The sequence below is a fragment of the Ursus americanus genome, chromosome 28, assembly GCF_024610735.1.
Source record: "Ursus americanus isolate L20-20 chromosome 28, mUrsAme1.1.p, whole genome shotgun sequence".
In the NCBI taxonomy this organism is placed as follows: Eukaryota; Metazoa; Chordata; class Mammalia; order Carnivora; family Ursidae; genus Ursus; species Ursus americanus.
The window spans coordinates 33,681,781-33,702,529 of NC_142154.1; the positions used below are offsets into that span (position 1 = coordinate 33,681,781).

At 54.2% G+C, this 20,749-nt stretch overlaps 1 protein-coding gene and 1 long non-coding RNA gene across 4 annotated transcripts in view; one reads left to right on the forward strand and one right to left on the reverse strand.

The window, feature by feature from the left end:
* PAQR5 (progestin and adipoQ receptor family member 5) overlaps nucleotides 1-6,265 on the reverse strand; it is a 73,090-nt gene extending 66,825 nt beyond the window's left edge. The window contains exon 1 of one of the 2 annotated variants that reach the window (XM_045810774.2): nucleotides 6,121-6,265. The gene's annotated coding sequence lies outside the window, so the exon portion shown is untranslated. The remainder of the gene's footprint in view (nucleotides 1-6,120) is intronic. The other variant, XM_045810768.2, reaches the window with a different exon arrangement.
* Nucleotides 6,266-11,024: 4,759 nt separating this feature from the next.
* LOC148107593 (uncharacterized) lies at nucleotides 11,025-20,492 on the forward strand. Of its 2 annotated transcripts, XR_015722145.1 has the most exons (4): nucleotides 11,025-11,429; nucleotides 13,891-13,986; nucleotides 15,233-15,400; nucleotides 17,796-20,492. It is a non-coding gene; the product is annotated as an uncharacterized LOC148107593 (long non-coding RNA). The 2 variants fall into 2 exon arrangements; XR_015722144.1 differs by lacking the exon at nucleotides 17,796-20,492 and having other exon boundaries at nucleotides 11,029-11,429; nucleotides 15,233-17,768.
* Nucleotides 20,493-20,749: the final 257 nt, after the last annotated feature.

Sequence of the window (20,749 nt, forward strand, 5' to 3'; positions counted from 1 at the left end):
GGGCTGGGGGATGGACGAGATGGGGAGTTAGCGTTTAACGGGCATCGAGTTCTAGTTAACCGTTCAGTGGGCACGGAGTCTACCGGGGACACTGGTCACACTGCAGTTCCAGACTGCAACTCTGTCCTCCCGGACTGAAGGCCTCTGCAGGCAGGGACTGTGTCCGATTAACTCACTGCTCCTACCCCCCCTCCCCCGAGAGCCATCTACAGGCCTTATGAGGACGATAAGGAAAGGGAGTCAAGAGGTGCACACTTCCAATCACAAAATAAAGAAGTCATGGGGAGGTGACATACAGCATGGTGACCAGAGCCAATAATACTGTTGTGCGTACTTGCAAGCTGTCAAGAGTAGATCCTAAAAGTCAGCTTGGAACGGGGACAGGTGGTAACCAGGGTCGCCGTGGTGACCCCCCCTACAGCGCACACGGACGTCAAATCATTACGGTACACCTGAAGCCGATATGCTTTCATACAGCAAGTATGCTCAATAAAAAAATTCAAAAGAAAAAAATAAAAGAATACCCCAAACCCATCACTTCGGTTAACCTTATCCCAAATCTCACAGCCTGTCGTCCCCAGAACAGCGACTGACTTTCAGCATCCATGTTGAAGCCCTCCCGCCCCTGGAGAAGAGACATCTTGACCTTTCCGTCAAGCAGGGTCAGAAGGGGCTTCGGCAGACAAAGTTAATAAACCACTAACTTGGGAGGAATACGCAAAACCAAACCAGGGCTGGGTGGGTGCAGGCTGTGTGGCCCTTGCGTCTAACAGCACTGGGCTCTGCCTCCCCCTCCGGCAGCGGGGGGGCTGATTCGCTTCCTGTGTCCTCTCCAGGGGCCTCGAGAGAGGGGAGAGGGGCCTGGGCGGGAGGAGGAGAAGCCGAGTCCTTAGGGCACAGAGAGATGATTAGTCACTGGTGGAAGGCTGCTGACCTTAGCATGTGTGCCCAGCCACAGGCCTGCCTCCCCCCCCACCTCCTTATGTAACCCAAGGTCTGGAAGGCAAAGTGGACTTGGCCTTGATGTTCAGCAAGAGGCAGTGGCCCAGAGCCTCCCTTTTTCTCATAGTTCATGTCCACACTGCAAGCCCTCGAAGCCCTGACCCCCAGGCTCCTTATTCACGCATAGCCCATATTTATAAAACAGGGACTAGAAAAGACAAATGGGTCACCCATCCTGAGGGGAATCATTCGGGGGTCTTCAGGGATCACCCAACTCAGAGGTTCTCAACCAGAGAAGATTCTGCCTCCCGGGGACATCTAGCAACATCTGGAGAGATCTTTGGTTGTCAAGAAAGAAATGAGAGGTGGTGCTCCTGGCACCCCAGGGAGTAGAAGCCAAGGACGTGGCCGAGCATCCCGCAATGCACGGGACAGCCCCCACAACAAAGAACTATCCAGAAGAACAGTCCTAGACATCGGCAGTGCTAAAGTGAGAAACCCTGATGGAAGCCAAGCTGTCTTTTACAGACGAGGAAACGGAGGCCCAGGAAGCCACCGGACCGAAGTCGCACTGTGACAAGATAGGCCCAGAATTAGAATCCGGTTCCCCGCAGGCCACACCAGGCGTGCAGTGACCAACTCAGAGGCTGGTAGCAAGCTAGCAGAGGGGCCGAATGTGGGACCGCAGGAAGGAGAAGCCCGTGACGGCCGGGCTCTGCACCTCTGACAGACTCCCAGTCATCCCAGCAAGGTCAGCCTGGCCATGGGGCTCCCGAATAATGAAAGAGGAAGACCGTCTCCCGGGCTGTGGTGTGCCAGGCATCACGCCTGGCAAAATTCACAACTCACTTCCCTGCAGAACACACCGGGGGTGGTCCTGGCCTGCTTCAAGGCCAGGAGCCAGGACAGTGCTCTAAAGCAAACCCTGCCTTAGAGGACACGGCGTGGGCAGGAATTACACCTTGGATCAGTGCTTTGGGGGACCCCCGCCTCCTCTCCTAGATGCTAAAAGCGATTGTCTTTCTCGCACCCTGCTGGCTTCTCACTGCCATCCGCATAATTTCAAAATAACGTCTAGAGTCACCCTTGTCCTTTCCCCCTCGAGGAACCAGCAACTGTAAGCCAAGCGCCAGGGCGCGGGTCCAGGCGCCAGAGCTGACAGAGCACCCCATCATTGAAGGACTGACTCACATGATGTCACAACAGGCGTACTTTTCCATCCCCTGTTGCTGAAAGCCACCGACTCGTCGTGATGGCGGTGATAAGGAGAAGGCCAGGGGTCAGGAATGCGTGAGCTCTGTCTCTGGCCGGGGCCTCGCCCGCTGCGGGGCAACGGAGCCCAGAGGGAGCAGCTGCGGAGCAAGGATGGGGGGCGCTACGGTGGCTTGGGACCCAGGAGCCACCAGAACTGAATCATTTCTTTAGGCAGGTGTTGCCTTTGTTCCCTTCACCTCCCCGTCCCCTTCCTCCCCAGTTTTTCCAAGCGGCTGGGCAAGTCCTATACACCCTAAGAGATACAACTTCTGGGTGTCTGTCCCAATGCCAAGGCACGAGGGCATTCCCACTCTTAATTTGGCAAACCACAGTGACAATGGAAAAGGATTTGGGGGTCAAGAGCAGGGCTTGGGGAAGCAGCCAAAGCTCCCCCCGAAACTACTGTGTGGGTCCGCACAAGAAGAGTTTTCTCTGTTGGGGTGGGGGGTGGGGGCTGCCACCGTGGCCTCCAGGCTCTCCATCCCATCTGTGTGGCCTGCTGGGTCGCAGTGCCTGGCAACCAGCTAATAATTATTGAATGCTTATTACTCGTATTAAAAATGCAACCATCCCTGTCTCCCCCCAGGAATCAGGAAAGACAACAGGGGCTATATTTCCCATGAGTGTGAGGCAGAAATGCCTCCAGGGACCCCACCTCCTGCCTATGCCCCAGCCAGCTTCCTTGGAAAAATCTTCTTGTCCCATCTCTCCTCCAGATGACTCCACAGGGCCCCAGATTTTTGCCTTAAAACACAGATAAAATTCCTTCCCTGAAAAATAGCAGCTGAACGAATGACTGGGGGAGGAATAGGGACTGAAGCCGCCTGGTGCGTGTCTAGGCACGTCCTGTATATTTTGATCACGTAGAAAGTTCCAGCTTCTACTGTAGAGAATTCTTGGCCCTCCACTCCACCCCCACACTCGAGTTTCTCCACCCTGCTTGTCCCTAGACCTATGTAGTTCTTGCGTCCTCCAAGGAAACCACTCTTATCCGATTGTTAAGTGAGGCCTCAGAGCACCAAGCTTTCCCCAGGACCTTAGTGGGATAACATCCTCACTCTTCCCGGCCCACATATCCGGTCACACCTTCCCAGCCTGGTCTGTCATCCCTGGCCCAGTGATCTGGAGCCCTATCCCTTCCCCCAGGGCTGCCCGGGGGCGGGGGGGAGGCGGCTTTGGTCCTCCTTGGTTCTCCAGTGTCCTGGAGAATTTTAAAGGGCTGCCTGGAAGGGGCACTATCTTCCCCACTAACAAAGGAACTGCCCACCTTTGGAGAGCAGCATAGTGTCTTCTTCTGGGGATGGGGGTCTGACGGGGAGCACTCCTCCTTGGCTCTCTCAAATCACCCTATGTTGGTGGCCATCTGCTCAGCCAAGGAGCTGCCCCTCTCGGTGACCTGAATATTCTTCCCAAGGCAGCTCTTAAGCACCCCTAACCGCCAGGTGTAGGGAACAGAGACCGGGCTAAAATAGTATGTTAAATGGTGATAAATACTATGGAAAGTCGAGCAAGGAAGGGGTAGAAGGGATAGGACCTTGAACGCTGTTCCAGCTGAGAAATTCTGGGTCAAAAGCTCTTCCTCTGCCGGGTGCTTGTTAAGACTCGGGCCCTGGCAGTAGGAAGCTGGGCAGGGCGCCACCTGTGTGCGGGGACAGCTGGCAGGGGTGGGGGCGGTGACAGGGGCTGCAAAGGCTTGTACCCCAGCTACGCTCTCACTGGCCTCCGCCAGGGAACCGAACTGACCATCTCTGAGTGCCCTGGTCTGTCCTGAGGCCAAAGCAGACACCTGGGTCTGCGGAGGAAGGAGGTCAGGGGTACGGAGGGCCTGGCAGGGCCTCAGAAGTCTTCAGGGCGCCGCCATGGAAAGTCCTACACCCCCTGCTGTGCTTCTCCCACTTGACCGTGGCCTTGAATGAGCCAGACAGGACTACCTCCACCTCTAGGGGCTCTCAGACCCCTCCGGGTCCCTCCTCCTGGAGCCTCCCCTATGTGGTAGAATGTCCTCTCTCCTTACATGGGGACGGGGAGGATTAAAAACTCCCATTTTCCACCAATTTTAGCAAATTCTCTTCCTGCAGAGACGGGTTCTGCTCAGTGAGTACTTCCTGTGAACCTACTGTATGCTCAGGATAAGGCCAGCTCTCTGAGGGAGGCCAAGACGCTGTGCGGTCACTTCCCAGACGGAATGTACAGCCCGTGTGGGGAGCTCAGGCGAAGGCCCATACACGGAAGCTTACAGAGCCCTTTGGACCGCTCACTCACGAAGTCATGCAGGCTCTCTTGGCCCCATGTTACGGATGAGCAAACCCAGGCTCAGGAAAGCACGTTCTCTGCCCTCAATCCATGGTTGCCCCCATGAATGGGTGAGGAGAGGGACAAGGCAGAGAGGAGTCAAGCTTCCAATAAGGCTTCCTGGGGGGCTGGGTAGGACACTGGCGCAGATGGGACAGGGCCCCCTCCTCCCAGGGTAGGGCCAAGCTGGGCACGTAACCCATCTTCCTCTGCTTCTCCTTGGCCTGACAAGAAGTGGATCCAGGGTGCAGGGAAAGCCCACCTGCTGGGAAAAGCACACGGGGTTTTGGATGTGCTCACTGATTTATACAGCATCAGAATGCCCCAAGTGGGTAAGGAGGTCAAGGACCGTCAGTGGAGGGAGGCCCTTTTCGGGTCCAACTTTCCAGAGGACCCTCTTTCCCCGCCGAGGGCAGAGATCCTCCAGCTGGAAAAGAACCTCTGTCATTTCAGGTTAATTCCTTCGGTGCTGCTGAGCACCTCCTGCGAGCCAGGTCCGAGGGCAAGGGCAGCGAACCCGATAGGCGTCTGCCCTCCTGTGGTCCTCGCAGCTCGGCAAGGAGCAGGCTCTCTCCCAGGACCTACCTCACCCGATGTTATTTCTTCTTGGGGGGGCCCTCTCCTGACCTACCCCTTCTAGGGGAAGACCCTCCAGGGAAGAGGGGAGAAGAAATGAACCCCTGCTGAGTCAGGGGTCCAGCAACACTGGAGAACCAACCCTCCGGCTCGAAGTTCAGATCCACCATTTTCCCCAGCAAATTATTTAACCTCTTTGAGCCTCTTTTTTTCCATTTGTCAATGGACTAAGACCCCCCGCCTCACTAGTTTATGGGGGGGGGGATGGAATCAGAGATGCGTCCATGTTACCGCTCCTCTGATCTGCCGACCTCTCTGGTCTGTTCTCTCCCGTTCTGGGGCATCTTTGACCCCAATACCACACTAAGGTGGGGCTGCACGACGCCCCTTCTGCTCACATCTGCGAGGCTTTCGGAGCTCTAGATCGGTCCGGGCCCCTGCCTCCTGCGCTCATCTGACTGGGGTTTGGGGGGTGCTTGGGGGGAGCCAAGGATGCCCAGCCGGGCGGCGGCCTTCCAGAAGCCAGGGCAGAAGCCGGCATCTACCCGAGGCTGGGCACCCGCTTCAGCAGGGCCCAGACGGCCGCCCTGGGCAGAGGCCGCCCCCTCACCCGCACCCCTCCGGGCGCGGCCGGCTCCCCCTCCGTGTATCTGGCCAGAGGCGGCGGGAAGCGCGAATGTAAACATCCCTCCAGAAATCGCCAACTCCGCAGCCCCCATCGCAGGACTCCACTAAGGGACGGAGTGGACACAGCGGGACGCCAACGCTCAGGGGAGAGAGAGATGGGACGAGCGAGGAGGCCAGCATCCCCCGTGCCGGCGGAGACCCGGCGCTCCCGCCCCATCTCCGCACCGGCCCCCAGCGCGCCAGGACCCCGGGGCGGGGGCGTGCAGGGCCGCGGCTGCGCGTCGCTCCGCCCGGTGCGCGGCCGTCCCGGCGCAAACTTGCCGAGCGCGGCCCTCGGGCGGCAGGCAGCGTGGGGGGCAGCGGGGTGCGCGTGGACCCCGGGCGCGGAGGACGCGCGCGGCGCCGCCCAGGAATCCCGCCCTCGGTTACCTGGCTTCTGAGGGTCGTCGGCGGCCGGCGAGGGGGCGCAGGGACGCGGCACGGGCCGGCCGGACACCTGGACACTCCTCCGGGGCCGCGGCCGCCCCCAGACACGCGGGCGCTGCACCTGGCCCGGCCGGTCGGCGCGCCTCCCCGCGGGTCCCGCCCCCGGTGCCCTCCCGCGCAGGGCGGGGCGGGGCGCGCCAGCCCCGGGGGAGGAGCCGAGGGCAGGGGGCACCCCTCCCGGCGCCGGCCCCGGACCTAACCGCGTGCCCTCCGACGCCCGGCCCCGTGACCTCCGGAGCGGCGCCCACCACTTGCCCGCCTGAGATGCCACTGAAGCCGTGCGCTAGGTGGAGTCGGGAGGGGCGCACTGGCCCCCACCACCCCCTGGACCCCTCCACGCGCTCCACGCCCACCCCCACTCCCGGGGGCCAAGGGCTGGGAGCCTGCCCTTCAGAAGAATGCACGGGGTGGAGCACAGGGAAGGAAAAAAACAACTGGGTACCCGCAGCCCCACCCCACCACGTCCTCTCCCCACCCCGGGCTGTTCTTGGCCCTGGCGTCAGCTCCACCGGCTCTCTCCGGAATGCCCCTGCCCAGGGGAGCTTTGCCACCCTCCGCCTTTCCCCAGGACTCCATTTCCCAGGTCTGGAAGGTGCTGGGCCTGGACTTCTGCCACTCGGTGGACACAGCGAAAAGAGTTGAAGGGACACGGGGACGTAAAAGAAACAGCCCTCCAGCCTGTGTGGCTGCTCCCAGGTGCTTATAGAGCAGGTTGCAGCTACTTCCTGCCTGCTCCCCCCCACTCCCCCTTAGGAATTCTGGAAAATGCACCCTTTGGACAAAACTTCTGAAATGGAGGTCGTCCTTCCTTGCCTGCCCAGGCCTTCTGGGTTCTTTCTGCTTCCTGCCTTGCCTTGTTTGTTTAATGTGCAGACACAGCGGACGGAGCATAGGACCAGAAGTCCAGAGGCCTCCATTTAGCTCTGTGACCTTGGACAAGTCTCTATCCCTTTCTGAACCTCAGTTTCCCCATTTGCTGTGAGTTCACTATCTCTAAGGCCCTTTTCATGGATCCTGAATTGTGCCATTGGGCGTCGTGCCTACGTTTCCCGGTAGCTGCACATCGTAAAGAAGTGGGTGTACGTGCATGTGTCTCAGTCTAGAGCAGCCTGTCCTTTCAGATGTGAGTTCTTGAGGGGAAGTGACGAGGGCCCTGCAAACAGGCGGCCAGCCTGTGCACCCAGGGCTTGACAAGAGTGGTCGGCATAGGGAGAAGTGGATCCCAGTCCCAGCTTTTGCTGAATTCACAGTGGCCTCGGACAAGCCCCTCGTTAATAACCCCGGCTTTGCCTTCCCAAGGGCTTGGGGGACGAAATGACATATGAGATGTGAAGCCCTTTGAAGGGGAAGGCAAGGCAAGGAGCTGTGTGCTTTCTGATGTCCTCTTTTGATGCCTGGGACAGTGATGGGCTTCGGAGGCGGAGCAGGGCGTCAGGTGTTCAAAGCCTAGTGCTGGCCGTGTCCCCCCCGCCCCCGCCCCGTCCCCCCGCAGAGGCTGTGGCGTACACGGTGCAGGCACACAGCCAGCCACCAGCATCCCCGCCAAGGTGAACAGGGACACCTAGGCCCCACGGGACTGCTGCCCACTGCAGGCCTCTCTGTGTGCACCTTGGGAACTGAAGAGGGAAGACTGAGAGGCTCCCTGAACTGAACGAGGGTGATCGGTGGATTACCGATGAATTGATCAGCCTGTCTTGACCAAACACCCGGTGGGCAGGTGCTGCAGCCCCCCACCTCTGCTGCAGGGAGAGTAAAGCCTAGCTGAACAGTGAAACAGGAGCTCTCTGGAGAAGGCTGTGGAGCAAGGAGGGCTGCCATGGTTGCACACGGGTAGGGCAGAGCAGGGTAATGGGGGAGTGGGGAGCGCTTAGACCACATGGAGAAGAATTTACGGAGTACTGGGTTCAACTCCCCCATTTCACATAGGAGGAATGCAGACCCAGAGAGTAAGAGTGACGTGCCCAAGGTCACACGGTCAGCAAAGGTTGCGGAGCTAGAATTTGAACCAGGGCTTCAGGACTTTTTATAGGGTCTGGGCTCCCTGTGCAGGAAGCATGGGAAGGACTGGGAATGTTCTAGTGACTGAGAGGAGCATTCTAGCCCAGGAGAAGGAGCTGAGTCAAGGTGCAAAGGTGGGGAGCAGAGGGAAGGGAGCTATAGTCCCAGGGAGGGTCTGCAAAGCTAGGCAGTGAACTGCAGACCTTGGAGGATTCGGGCACAGGATGTTCGTGGAGAGACACAGACTCCAAATTACCCAATGAGACAGCAGATGACATGGTGGGAAGGCAATGAGATGACACGGAAAGAGCCCCAGGAGTCAGGCAGCCTGTGTTCAGATGGCCTCGAGCAGCTCTTTCTCCTCTCGGACTGTCCGTTTCTTATCTGTAGAGTGGGGATCCGAAGCGCGTTCCTTGCAGGGTTACGGCCATGACCACGGAATGCATTTGGAAGTGCTCCGTGAGCTTCAGAGTGCTGAGTGAATTTAACACTCAGCTTTTGTTGTTTCTTTTTCAGGGCCTCAATAAACCCACGCTGGGCTGGGCACTGCCTCTCTTCGTGGCAAGCAGGGGATGGACTGTGAAAGGGGGTGCGTCTGCCAGTGGTCAGAGGGATCAAGGGAGGACGGGGGTGGGGGCGAAAGGAGGGCACCACTCAGAAATGTCAGTTCTCCTTGGGACAATTTAACAACACAATGCGAATGCCCCTTTTGGGAGGACAGTCCCTCCCCATCCATATGACTTGGAGTCTCCCATTGCTCCCTCTTGCCCTCCCTGGCACTTGGGTGTGCATGGCACCCCGGGTCAGAAGTACTTTTCCCAACCAGGAGCCTACTCCTCAGGGGGCCGGCCAGCTCCTCCTGGAGGGGCCCAGATTATCTGTCCTCTTTGTCCAAAAGGCCTTGTCAGACTCCAGGAACCGTGCACCTGTACTTCGCAGCGGGAGTCCGGTGCACCCAACCCTCACTTCGCCCCCAGGTCCTGTCCCTCCTCTTGGGTCCCATGCAATGGAGTCTTCAGGCCGGGCTTACTGCTCCACTTTGCAGATGAGAAAAACTGAGGCCGGGAGAGGGGCCAGCACTGCCTGACAGCACCTCTCTCTGACAAAGCTCTTTCCTTGCCTCGCCAGGGCTGGAAGTATTAGGCTCATTCCTTGGGAGAAGCAGCGGCCGCTCAGGGGGAGTACGTGGTTGACGGTTGATGGGAACTTCTCGAAGAGCTTCCCTTTGGGCCACTGTGTTCAGACATTAGTCTCCTAGGTGGCCGAAACAAATCACCACAGATTCAGTGGCTTAAAACTGCAGAAACACACTCTCCCACTGTCCTGGAGGCTAGAAGTCTCAAATCCAGGTGTCAGCAGGGCCACACGCCCTTCGAAATTTCCATAGAACAGTGAATCCTTGTCTCTTCCAGCTTGTGGGGCTCCGGGAGGTTCAGGGCTTGTGGTGGCACAGCTCCGATCACACGGCCTTCTCTCTGTCCCCCTGTGTCCTCTCCTATTTGTATAAGGGCCCCAGTCACTGGCTTCAGGAGCTCATCTCAAGATCTTCACTTAATTACATCTGCAAAGACCCTTTTCCCCAAATCAATTCAGTCATGGGGACTGGAAGCTAGGACATGGGGTTATCTTTTTAGGGGACACCATTCAATCCAATACAGTGTCTCTCCTCCTCCGGGGGACACTTCCTACTCCCTCGATTTCTCACCACATCTCAGCTGCTGGGGAAGGCGCCTCCTACAGCATCTTGCCCCACCTGGTTGTTGGAGGGAGGAGGCAGGAGGCTAAGGCCACCTGGGGCCTTGCTGGGGCGGTAAATTGCAGAGTCACCTCCCTTTGACTTCCTGTCCCAGCACCTGCCAGTCTGACCACGGCTATTTCAACGGCTCCCTTTGTGCCCCTTTCTCTAACACCTCACCCTCGTAGGGTACCTATGGGCAAGACGCCCCTCTAAGAGGATGTGCTCACCACCACCACCACCACCACCACCCCCCCCCCATGCCCCAGCCCCTCTGTGGATGCCCAGGGCCTGACAGCCCTTTGCTGCGGGGCTGTGAGGAGTGACAGAGCTTGGCATTCCCTACACAGATCCCAGCCACCCGGGCAAACTCTGCCCAGGTGTGGATGTGGTCCTCAGAGCAGGAAGAGGGAGATGGAACATGAAGGGCTGGCCCCTGAATAGTGTGTGTGGAAGGGAAGATGCTGAGAGGGGAGGAGGGTGACCTCCCTTCCTTGTCTGGGACTCACCTTGGCCAGGGCCGGGCCACAGGGCCATGCTTAGGGGTGGGACCCCTGCCTCCCCAGGGAAAGACCACAGGGGTCTGTCATCTGGGGTACCTGGAGGAAGCCCCCGTCTCCCCTGTGCCAGCTGGATTTCTCAGGACCAGTATCCATCCAGAACCAGAGACTCTAGAAGGGCCTTCAGGGTCATTTGACCTAAGGAGTCAAGATGCTCAGGGCGAAGGAGCAGAGATGCCTGGAGAGGGCCCCGCAGACCACTACTGTCTCTCACAGAGCTTCCCAGGCCAAAGCAGGTCTGCCCAGCGGCCAAGGACCCGGGGTCCTCCATACAAGGGGCTTGGACAGCCCCTGGTTTGCGAGGGGACAGCTGCAGGACCACGTCAGCAGAGAAGGGCCCTGGTCTCTTCAGGTGGAGGGTTTCTTTGGGTGGCTTGGGGGGAAGGCACACATGAGATGACAAAGGGAATGTAGCCCATCTCCCCCGACAAACACCATCATCACCCACAGTAACCTCTGTTTTCTCTTCGTGACCTCACACAACCTCTGTCCCTGCACCAAAAAAGCCCTACCCAGAAAATGTAATATCTAATCCAGTGGTTCTCCACCCCGGCTAGACATCAGCATGAGCCACCCATTCAGTCCAATTTCTGGAGGTGGGGCCGGGGTCTTCTTGAAAGTTCCCCAGGTGGTTCTGAGGACCAGGCAGCATGGAGACCCCGAGGTAGTCCGACTCCCTGGGCTGCCTGACTGGTGTGTCTAGAGAGCCGAAGCCACGGCTGTGCCCTTATTATCCTGCCCGCAGTGCCCTGGGTTGGGCCCGCACACGGCAAACAGTCACCCAGATACGGGGAGCCTGCCCGGCCGGCTCCAGTGCAGAGCAATGGTGGAGTACGTGCCCCAGCAGAGGCTGCAGCTGCACTTCCTGCCTGGACTCAGGGCCATTCGTGCATGTGGCTTCTCCTACTCCTGTCCCCCTGAGCCCCACGCACCGGGTGTGGACGCAGCACTTGCTGGAGGTGAGTCAAGCTCTCCAGGAGGAGTGAGGGGGGCGGGGGGAGGGTGCAGTGGCAGGGGTGGGGAGGGCTCCTCCGTGCAGCCCCTGGTTATCTGCTCTTAGCCTGAGGCTGCAGCCTCTCCTCCAGGACTACTTCCCCACCCTAGCAAACACTGACTGCCCCACTGAACCCAGAGACCCCCTCCCCGACTCCCAGCTCTCTCTCAGCTCCCAGGTACCAGCTAGTCTGCAAGCTCCAGGCAAAACCTAGACTGCTCTCTTTCCAGAGCCACCTGCAAACTCATCACCTTTAACACAGCAGTCCTAAGGGAATAATCCTCAAACACTGAAAAAGCTCTTGGAACAAAGTTTCAGTATTATATCGAAAAGCAGCGAACTTGAAGCCACCTAAGTGTCCAGCCCCCGGGCGCTGGTGAGCAGCAGCACGCCCATTGTAAAAGCTAATTGTGAGGACGATTGCAACACGGGGAATCGCTAAAGATACAGTGCTGAGTGCAAAATTGCACTGGGCAAGAGGTCGGCGGTGTAAAAGTTATACCTTTGCCCGTTCAAGGACTGGAGGGGAGCTGGGGGAGGAGAAGAAAACCAGAAGGTTTGCGATTGTGGTTGATTCTTTTTCTGATTTCTGAGGCTGTTGTAATAGTGTTTGTGCAATAAATATTTGAATGAATATGTAATACTAGTGCTTACTATGAGTCCCTTGTTCAGGGAAGGCTGTCGAATACACCCTACTCAAGCTCAGGGGTAGAGGAGCACAGGTCCCAGTGTGGGCTGCTTCTGGGGGATATTTGCATTTGAAAGCAGCTCCAGTTTCAGACACACAGTGGCATTCAGGCTGGGGTGCCAGAGCTACTTTATAGGCAGGGCCGGTCCCCACCTGATTGAAGTCCCCACCTGGAGACGAGCCCCCTCCCCCACATCCTTCTTCCTGTGCCCACTTTGTGGGGCGACAGAGGAAGGGACAGCTTGTAGGGAACCCGGCCTCTGAGCCTCGCCTGCCCTGCACGTTATCTGGTACAACCCTAAGGGCATCTGCGGGGTCAGACAGGGACACCGACCAGGCAGGAAAGGTGCCGCGGGTCCACAGCTAGGAAAAGGCAGAACTGAGATCTGAACCCAGGTGGGGTTCAGCTAAGGACACGGGCCTCGTCCCCTCTGGCTTTGGGTCTTTCCTCTGGGATGGAGAGGTGACAGGTGCTATCCAGAGCCTCCTCAGTGGCAGCCTGGATGGACACCTCTACCAATAGGGCCGGGACAGGGTGCTGACCCCAGGGAGGAGGGGGGCCGGCGCTGGGCCTGAGGCTTTCTTAAAATCTGGGTGTGGACCTTTTGAAGTTGTGTTCTCAGGAAAGGCAGCAGGAAGCTTGCTGTGTTCTCTGCCCCCACCCGGCTCCAGCTCCGGAGCTGTCAGAGGTGGGAGGCGGAAGGGCTCCCCTGCTGACCTCCTGGGGCCTTGCCAGCTGGGCAGGGCAGCTCCGGACGGCCTCTGAGCCCTGTGATGTACACCCAGTCGGCTTGGGCGTGGAAGGACAGAGTTACACAAAACCTGTAGTGGAAGGAAAGCTTCACTTTGACAAGGGGATCGAAAGTGACAATCACAACCGATGGTTCCCAAGCTGTCCGGACAGGCCAGGTGCTGTACGCTCTACAGACAGCAGATCTCACTGAATGCTCACTGAGCCCCGTATCACTGTCCCTGTTTCAGAGATTGGAAAGCTGAGGCAGTGACCTGAATAAGGGACTCAGCTCAGGACTGGTGCGAAGTTTGTGCTCTCAACGGCTGTGCCATTCTGCCTTTCTTTCATTTATTTTTTTTTTAAGATTTTATTTATTTGAGAGACAGAGAGAGTGAGAGAGCAGAGGCAGAGGAGAGGGAAAAGCAGGCTGAGCGGGGAGCCGGATGCGGCCAGATCCCAGGACCCCGAGATCATGACCTGAGCCGAAGGCAGATGCTCAACTGATTGACCCACCCGGGCGCCCCCCATTCTGCCTTTCTTAATCAGAGGATACATTTCGATTTCCGAAACTTAAATACGTATACAATTCTGCCTGGAACACGTCTGCTCTAAAGTTCACCACAATATATATCCTAGAGCTAACGTGCAAAGTATGACTCTGATTCACATCAGCCAGCCCATCTCAAGGCTTTCCCAGGACCACGCCTCGGAGAAACAGTCCACTTATGGGAAATACAGAGTACTTGCTGTCAGACTCCCCCATGACAATTCAGGGACCATAGCGACCTATTAGCCATCCTAGGAACAGGAAGGTACTCAAAGGGCAAACGGCCTGCCCGAGAGGCTCCATGACGTGAAGGCTGAATTTGTATTGATTGCCATCTGCCCTGCTGTGATTTCTTCCTCCCCAAAAATGGTTGTGCAACTCTTTTTGCTATGGTTTCTGACCTGTTTTCTACAAAGTCCCTTTGGCTCCAAGTGCAATGTCTTTCTTCCAATATGCAGATCTGGCTGAGCCAAGTGGACTGTTCTGGCCTCCGACGATAGTGACCGAGGCTGGGAATGTGCGGGAAGCTGTGGTCACGTCCTCCTCACTAAGAGGTAACTCTGAACCGTAGCTGGGTTGGAGAATGCTCCTGAAATCCCTGCTAAATATTTTAGCATGGGGAGGGAGCTGCTAAAGAGAGAGAGAAGATCATCGAGGGCTGTGTAAATATTTAATTTAGCTCCAAGCTAGTATCCTCCATTACAGCACGCTAATGTCTTTATCGGAGTATTCCTGAATCTCACTGAGGACAAACAACCCCCTCTCAGGCATGCCTCAAATCCTGGGGGCAGAAGACGCCAAGCAGAGCCTCTTCCTAGCGCTCCCCACACCTGTGTTACCCTTTGCCTCCCTGGCATGTCCTGGCCACCAAGGGCCAAGGAAGAGCGGGGACAGATTGCATTGTCCCTGCTTATGAATGAAGGAAAACTTAGGCTTAAAGGGTCAGGGAGGCTGGTAAGTGAGCTCAGATTTCCTCTCCCCAGATCTTGAGCATTTTCTGCTCTACCTTGGGGTCCATGGGGAGGCCCGCAGGCCCACTGGGGCCCCATGACTCCTCCCCTCTCGGAGTTCAGTTCTGCTGCCATGAATGACTAAAGGGTGTCAGCAAATTGCCTGAGAGAAAGGGCCATGGAAGACCTAAAGCCTAATTCAGCCCAGGGCTGTCAGGGCTTTAGGCCTGTGGGTGGACGCTAGTCCCCAGGCCAAGCACGGTCAGAGTCAGCGCCCACCCCACCCCCGCCAGCCCCGCAGGCTCTGGCTCCCAGTTTGCCCTCTTCCCCAGCAGTGTAATCCCGCCCTCATTCACCAGGCCCGGGCGGGGAACTTCAGGCCTTTTCTGCAGTTGTCTCGACAACCTGGTGCAGCTGCTGCTGTCAGCCCGCGTGGCGCCTGGAGCAACCCAGGAGGCGCAGAGTTCCTACGGAAGTGGCGCCTGGCTGTCAGCACTTGAGCCCAAAGTGCATGTTCTCTTGGTGACCCCAGACCCCAAGCCCACCAGCGGGCACCCCGTACTCCCCTCACAGCTGACCTTTGGGTTGCGGGTCTGCCAGCCCCAATATTTGCTGAGCGCCGCCCCCTGGCTCCAGTCTGGTTGGGGAAGCCTCACTTTTGAGTCTCACCTGCCCCACACACATGCACTTGAATTGCAGGAGCAACGTGCCCAGGGGCATGGACGGGTCTCATCTCCCCGGGACCAGGTGAGATGCTTGTTGGATGGCCAACGCTCACAGAATGGGGAGGGGGGAGGCTTCATCCGGTCCCTGGTTTCTTTCTTCATTCACTCATTCATTCTGTCTACAGATCCTTGCCGAGCACCTGCTCTGGGACCGATGCTGTGGTAGGCTGAATAATGGTCCCTCGGAGATGCTCACAGATCCTATGAATGTGGTACCTTCCATGGTGAAAAGAATTTTGCAGATGCAATGAAGTTAAGGATCTTGAGATGGGCAGATGGTCCTGGGTTTTCAGGTGGGTCCCTTGTAATCCCAAGGGTTCTTAGAAGAGGGAGCTAGGAGGGTCAGAGGTCAAAGTGTGACGATGGAAGTAGAGGTCAGAGAGAGACAGCTATGAGCCAAGGAATGCGGGCAGCCTCTATACACTGGGAAAGGCAAGAAAAGGACTCTCCCCGGGAATGTTCAGAAGCACACGTCCATACCAACACCTTGATTTCACCCCAGTGAAACTGACTTTGGACTTCCGCTCTCCAGAACCATAAGATAATACATTGGGGTTGTTTCAATCCACTGTTTGTGGTGATTTGTTACAGCTGCAATAGGAAGCTAATACACATGCCAAGATAAGTGTGGTCCCTAGCCTTGAGGAGCCCTTTACGGGGCCAGGCAGAATCCCCTAGAGGGCTTGTTAAACACAGGGGCTGGGTCCCACGCACACAGTTTCTGATACAGTAGGTCTAGGTAGAGGCTGAGAATTTGCATCCTCACAAGGTCTCCGGAGATGCTGAGGCTGCTGGCTGGGACTGCACGTCAAGAACCGCTGCGTAGAGGAGTGGTTCTCAAGTGTGAAGGTGCATTCAACTGTCCCAGGGACCTTGTAACATACAGGTTCTGAAGATAATTCCTTTATGTATTTGTTGCCATGTTCATTACTGGAACCCTCTGCGAGAATGTCAGCTCTGGGAAAGCAGCTCCTTTGCTGCTGCTGCTGTGAGAGCGTGCCTGGCAACAGACATGCAGTAAACATCGGCTGAATCTCTGGGTGAATGAGCAAGAGTTTGGAGCTTGCCTGAACCGTGGGGTGGGTGTCCTGGGTGCCCTTGCTGCTGGCACAAAGTGGATGAAATCCCATAGGGGCAGAATGAAGATCAGGAAGCAAAGGGGGTGGAAGAGTCTTCGAGGACCCCATTGTAGGAGAGGGGCAGCAGGAGGGAGGGGAGAGCGAGGACACAGCCAGGAAGGAGGGGGACTCCCAGAGGGAAGGGAAATGAGCAGCTTCTAGAGCAGAGAGCGGAAAGGGGCTTCTGGACCAGGCTGTAGGGAGGGAGAATTTAAGCATAAAACTCCCGTTCTTGGAGCTGGAATGGCATCTTCTATGGGAAGGTTTGGGGGCTCATATATACATCCGTTTTTTTCTCTCTTATCAATTTATATAAGCAATATGTGTATGCTGGGAAATATTGTGGAGAATTCTGAGAAGTGTAAAGGAAGAACTGAAATCACCTGTAATTGCCACACCCAGAAATGAGACTGATTTATGTTTATGTATTTCAGGGTTTTTAAAAAAAGATTTTATTTATTTGAGAGAGGGAACTAGTGGGGAGAAGGGATGGAGGGAGAGGGAGAGACAGACTCCCCTCTGAGCAGGGAGCCCAATGCGGGACTTGATCCCAGGACCCCGGGATCATGACCTACGCTGAAGGCAGATGCTTAACCGACTGAGCCACCCAGGGGCCCCTATGTATTTCAGTTTTTATTTAATACATGTACTGGGGCCACCTGGGTAGCTCATTGGTTAAGCAGCAGACTCTTGATTTGAGGTCAGGTCATGATCTCATGGGTCATGAGACTGAGACCCTCGTCAGGCTCCATGCTCAGCACAGAGAGTCTGCTTGAGATTCTCTCTCCCTCTCCCTCTGCCTGCAGCCCCCCTCCCCATGAGCATGCTCTCTCTCTAAAATAAATAAATAAATCTTTAAAAAATACATGTATGTTACACACACAATTTTCCTTCAAATTGGGATAATACTGCTTGTATCCCTAAATCCTGTTTCTTTTACTTTATACATTGTTCCATAAGATTTTTAATGTTATTTTGAGGAGCAAAATATAATTTTTGAAGGTGGATAATATGCTTTTGCACAAATGCACCATAATTTAGCTATATCCTTATTTTTGAATATTTAAGTTGTTTCATTTGGTTTTAACTTACATTACCCTAAGACTAATGATGTTCTGCATCTTTTATGTGTTTATTTGCCATCCTTATTTCTTCTTTAGTGTCATAGCTGTTGAGATCGTTTGCCTATTTTTTAATTGGGTTATTTATTTTCTTATATATTTTGAATATAAGTCCTTCATCAGGGATATGATTTGTAAGCATTTTCTCCCAGTCTGTGTTTACATTTTCAGCATCTTTTGCAGAGCAAAATTTTTAATAGTGGTGAAGGTCACTTTATTATCAACGTTGTTCTTTTACAGATTATGTTTTTGATATCTGAACACTCTTTGCTTAAACCAAAGTCACCAATGTTTTCTCCTGTAGCTTCTAGAAGTTTATAGGTTTGCATTTCACATTTAAGACTGTGATCCGTTTTGGAATGAGGTTTTTGTTTTTTTGGGTTTTTTAAAATAAGATTTGGGGTAAGTGAGGTCTTTTTTTTCATTTTTCTTTTTGGTCTTGCAAATAGATGCCTGGTTATCTCAGTCATTCATACACTTGAACAAAGCACGTGAGTGTGCACCCTGGCTCAGCACATCCCCACTTACACAGAGAAGGGACACAGGAATTCACCATTGCACACACTCCTTTCCCACAAGTGGGGACGGTGCTTGGCACGAAGCGTCCCGGGCTTGCAATCAGATCTCCACTGTCTAGTAAGGAGGGCACGTATTGCATGGTGCACTGGGTGTTATACGCAACTAATGAATCATTGAACTTTACATCAGAAACCGGGGATGTACTGTATGGTGACTAACATAATAAAAAATCATTAAAAATATATATATATATCTCCGCTGTCTCAGCCTGCCTCCCACTCTGTGAGACAAGTCACGCCATCTCCCTAGGTCTCCATTTGAAAACCGACAGCAACAAAACTGACCTCTCTGGGTTGTTGTGAGGGCTGTGAAGGTGTAATTTTGTAGCAAAATTCTGGGCACACTTTTACAAACTGAGAAGAGCTTTTCCTAAGGCAAGGAGAGGGGTCTGAGCGAGAGTTATGGATGGAGAGACCAGGTTAGCTGGAATGGGGCGGGAACTCCCCATGCGTTTCCAGGAATCTGGTCCTCTGGACACCTTAGGAGGCAGCTACAAAGACAGGGGTCGCCCTGTGACTCTGCAGTGAAAAAGGCTTCCATTGGGGCACCTGGGTGGCACAGCGGTTAAGCGTCTGCCTTTGGCTCAGGGCGTGATCCCGGCGTTCTGGGATCGAGCCCCACATCAGGCTCTTCTGCTGTGAGCCTGCTTCTTCCTCTCCCACTCCTGCTTGTGTTCCCTCTCTCGCTGGCTGTCTCTATCTCTGTCAAATAAATAAAATCTTAAAAAAAAAAAAAAAAGAAAAAGGCTTCCATTGCAATCTGAGGGATTAAGGTTAGACAGTGGGAAGAACTTTCCCTCTGCCAAGGGAAGAAATGGAAAGGGGTAAACGAGTGAATGGTCAGGAGAGCAGCCTGAGTCTTTCCTGATTGCAGACTTTCTTCTTTCCCGTGGGACCCGTGGGGGCCTGACCGGCGGGACCTTTCTCGCCCTGAGGTGAGCGGGCTTGCTCGGGCAGGGCCCCTGCTGCCCTGCAGGTGGCGCCCTCGTGCCGGCGCCGGGGGTGGTGCTGGCTTGGCCCCGCTCCGCCGCAGCTGTGACCGTGGCCGGGCTCAAGTCCCCACCCTGGGCCCCGCGGAGCCTCAGGCTAGGGGTGGCAGGACCCCGCCCCTCAGGCGTGAAGGAGCCAGAGGCATCAGGGTGAAGACTGAGAACACCCACCTGCCCAGAGCAGTTCAGAGCCCTGCCTGGTGGCCTGTGCAGCGGTGGTACTCAACTGTGCGGTGAGTCCTGGTTCCGCCCCTCACTGCCTGAGGACCCCAGGACAAGTCCCTGGTCTCTCTGTTCGCCCACCCTAAAAAATGAGTAATCCCTCCTACCTCATAGGGCCGTCAGAACACGTAATGAACACTTAATCAGTGTTAGCTATTGGTACTCAGCTAACACGACGTGTCAGAGACTCAGGAAAGGCTACATTTCCAACTAGATGGACTCAGTTGAATGCTAGAATCACAGTGGTTTTGTTTATAAAACATTTAGCAAGATTTAAGTACAATTTCAAAAAAATTAAGAATTCGAGGTTAAGTAATTTCGATTTCAAGTTTTGATATTTATTACTATTTGTATTTGGCCTTTAAAGTGTAATAGATAACTTTTTAATATTTTAGAAAAAATAAAATTATTTTTCACATACTTTTTTAAAGTTAATTTTTACAATTGATGTAATTTATATTCCTATGATGAAAATATATTCAAATTGTATACTCTGGATGTAATTCATTTTGTGTTGAATCCCTCGATCACCGAGCATGAGTGCAAAAAGAAATCATGACAGCGCAACTATGACAGTGGGACGCAGGCAAAAAAAGGAAAAAAGAAAAGGAAAAATCTTGAAAGAGACGGTCTGCTTAAAATTTTTAAAACTACCAACAACAAAGTGAGAAGATTTCACCTGTACCCCCGAAAAAGCACTCCTATGATTACTAGAGACAAAGAAGAGGGATAGACAGTCACCTGTGGACAGTCTTCAACAGAGACAAGTGGACAGCACTAGGGAACATTGGTGGGATGTTCCTAAAAGAATAAAATCATGTGCCCTGTGTTCAGCCAAACATAATGTTTTATTTGGGCTGGGGAGAGGCACTAATGGCATAACATATACAGAGAAGAAAATAATAAAGCCTAGGCTTAGTAGAAATAACTTCAATTTGCTTCTCTTATTTCACCCATCCCCCCACCGACCTCCCCTCTGGCAGCCACCAGTTTGTTCTCTGTATTTAAGAGTCTGTTATTTTGTTTGTCTTTTTTCCTTTGCTGAAATGACTTCAAATTTTAATGCCCAAGTAGCCAAACATGTAGGATGGATCTTTTAAAAGTGAAACAAGTAATTACCTAGGATATAGACAGTGATTTTATTAATTTAGAGGATAAGAAGTGAGAGAAGAAATTGGACATTAAAATTTTTAAGTAAATATTACTCAGATCAATGATAGACTGTATCAGGGACAAAAGCCACACTGAATGACTAATGTTAATTGTCCACGTTTTGAACTACAGAAAAAGAAAACAAAGTCAAAGTTAAGGAGTATTTCATTGGTTTTATGCCTTTTGGAGAAAGTAAAGGTTTGGGTTAATGTGATGAACTGAATAAACAGCATTCAGTTATAAACACTGAATGGTCAAGGGTAACCCTCTGATGGTGCCACTAACACAACTGTAAGAAAAAAAAAAAAAAAAAGAAAGTGCATGAGCCAGAATTTTGGCCAAAAAGGCAGAAGCATTCTCTGTGCAGGGTACATCACGTGGTTTTCATCCATACCCGGAGGTGTGACTTCAGCCGTGCCCATGCAATGGCATTCTGTGGACAATTCAATGATTATAGATGAT